Genomic DNA, 2,771 nt, shown 5'->3' on the forward strand with positions numbered 1-2,771 from the left:
AGCATATTAGAATGATTTCTGAAAGATCATGTGACGCTGAAGACTGGAGTAATGATGCTGAAAATTCAGTTTTGCATCACAGGAACAAATTACATTTTAAAATATATTACAATAGAAAACAGTTCTTTCAAATTTTAATATTATTTCACAATATTACTGCTTTTACTGTATTTATGATCAAATAAATGCAGCCTTTGTGAGCATAACAGACTTCTTCCAAAAACATCAACCCCAAATTTTTGAATGGTACTGTAAATGGACGTTTTTATTTTTAGGTCATTAAATTAAACGTTTTAAACTACCATCCAGAAATGACTTTTCAATTCCAATTCAGTTCCTAAATTTGAATTAAGGTACCAAACAGGAGGCAGAATTAAAATTTGAATGTCAGTAGAATTAAAACTGAAATTCAAGGAAATTTATATACTTGTAATTCTGTAAAGGCAAGTTTTGTTAAAAGTTTAAAGATCAAAAACTCTAAAACTTCATCACGTATTAAATTTCTTTGAACTGCAAGTCAGTAAATTCACCTTCCCGTCACTCCAGTTCAAATTCCAACAAGAGTTTAACTGAGTTCATCCTGACTGAAACCTGAAGACGGTGAGTTCAATTCTCATGGATACTTGACGGTTATTAGCTCATTAAGAGCCAGCACTCTGGTGGTATGACCTGCAGCTATCAGCGTTAGCCAAGAAATTGAACAGTTCTCGCTCCAAATCATGATTTCATGTTTGGCCCTGCGCTAGAGTTCCTGCACAACACATGCCCAGATTTATAAACGGTAAATATAAATCTAAAAAAAAGCTGCAGAAACCTAATTTACGAAGTTCTGAATTAAATAAACCATGTAAACCCATGCCACAAAGTCACAACATCAGGCGTGACAGGGAAAAGCTGGTTTGATCAGGAAGGTAAGAGGCTGATGTGTTTCCTAAGTGTTGTCAGATGTGGCTTCAGATCCTGCCCGTCTAATAGCCCGGGTGAATAATAGTTTGGAAAACGCTAGTTGTGGTGAATGACACACCCGCTGGTAGAGGCACGGTTTCTTCTCCGTTACAAACCTCAATTATTCAGACTCTCCACATCATATCCTCTAAGGCAGAGGCAATGCATTTAATATCGCAATTAAAAACAGCAATTATGATGATTTAGGACAATCATATTTCACATTCACACACAAACACACAACACACATGTGCAAAAACGAAAGCAGCCAGACCAAAGTGAGAATCCAGCTTGTGAGTGTCTTGTGACGCTGTCGTCAGAAGCTGCTGGCACTTCCTTAAGTGATACATATGGTTGGTGTGTATGTGTGTGTGTGTGTGTGTGTGAGAGAGAGAGTATGTCCTTAAGACTTATTGCATTTCTGTGAAGTGAGTGCCTCATCTCCATTCTTTCCGTTAAGATAACATCTCTTTTACCTGTCTGTTGCGTTCGTCCATTATCCGCGCAATCTGAATCTTTTTCCTCCCCATTATTTCGGTCTGGTATTCCTTCCTATTCCAAAAGTACTGTACACACTTGTCTTCCTTCCTCTCTCGCTCTCGCTCCGATCCTCAGCGCAGTCTTTCCTCTTTGCTCGTTCCTCTTATTTCAAAGACTCTGGCATTCGTTCCTGAACAGACAAGACAGAGAAAGAGACACAGATTTTATCAGACAGATGTGTGATATCGCTCATATGCTTGAATGTGGGAAAAACAAGGCGCGTCTTGGTTAACAGCATACAAAATCAGGACTTTTTGTAAATCACAACTGATTTATAAAACATGTTTAACATAGCAAAAAAAAAACTTCCTTTAAAATTGAACCAGAAATGTACTTGAGAAATAAAATGTAAATAAAAATGTGATTTTTTTACACAATTTTCATCCATTTTTTGTGATGTTTATGCTTAAATATAAATTAAATGTATGAATTATATTTTTAAACTTTAATTTCCCCTAGGAGATAGTCAATAGTCATATTTTAGGAAGCATTATGACTTATACATGTATGTTATAAATAGGTTTTCATTAGTGATACAGGGCTTGCGTTAAACCTACAAGTTCACACAGATGTCTGTGGTCGTCAGCGGCCCTCAGAGAGCACAAGTACCCAGCTGAAGACCAGAGCAGCCAACACAAGAGGAAATAAAACTCAATGGCAACCCACAATGCAAATAAGAGAAAGCAGAGAGCTTTGGGGAGTAGAGGTCAAATGCTCACTCACAACGAGAGACATGGAAAACACGCGGCCTGTACAGAAACCGAAAACCAGCAGCACAGATCTTCAGGGGGCAAGTGCTTCTCTTCACTTAGACATGGTCAACAACTTGGCAATGCATGTGACCTTTTGGTTATGCTTCAAGTCGACTGATAAAAGCCAGAGAGATGTGAAGGATTTATGAAGGAGGGATGGAAAAAGCAGACGATACATCAGAAGAGGAAGTTACAGAAATGTTGTGACAGCTTTTCATTTGAATTTGAAAAGCATACCAAACGATAAAAGCCTCAGCAAGCTCCGCTCGGATAAGAGAGTATGCCAATAAAAATGGAAACTTACAGTAAATTCATCTTGGTTAACAGCATACAAAATCAGGACTTTTTGTAAATCACAACTGATTTATAAAACATGTTTAACATAGCAAAAAAAAAACTTCCTTTAAAATATTATTAATGTTTAAATATTTATACATTTAAAGAGAACATTTATAATATTTAAAAACAATGAACTTTAGAAAATAAAATTCATTTTTTTTTAAATATATTTTGAATTTAATTTAATTTGACAGA

General features: G+C 36.2%; 1 long non-coding RNA gene across 1 annotated transcript in view; it reads right to left on the reverse strand.

Annotated features, from left to right (window-relative positions):
* Nucleotides 1-1,594: 1,594 nt before the first annotated feature.
* LOC107689490 (uncharacterized) overlaps nt 1,595-2,771 on the reverse strand; it is a 26,563-nt gene continuing 25,386 nt past the window's right edge. The window contains exon 3 of the long non-coding RNA XR_001634344.1: nt 1,595-1,615. This is a non-coding gene — a long non-coding RNA (uncharacterized LOC107689490). The remainder of the gene's footprint in view (nt 1,616-2,771) is intronic.

Source organism: Sinocyclocheilus anshuiensis, unplaced genomic scaffold (assembly GCF_001515605.1).
Source record: "Sinocyclocheilus anshuiensis isolate Anshui unplaced genomic scaffold, SAMN03320099.WGS_v1.1 scaffold393, whole genome shotgun sequence".
Lineage (NCBI taxonomy): Eukaryota > Metazoa > Chordata > Actinopteri > Cypriniformes > Cyprinidae > Sinocyclocheilus > Sinocyclocheilus anshuiensis.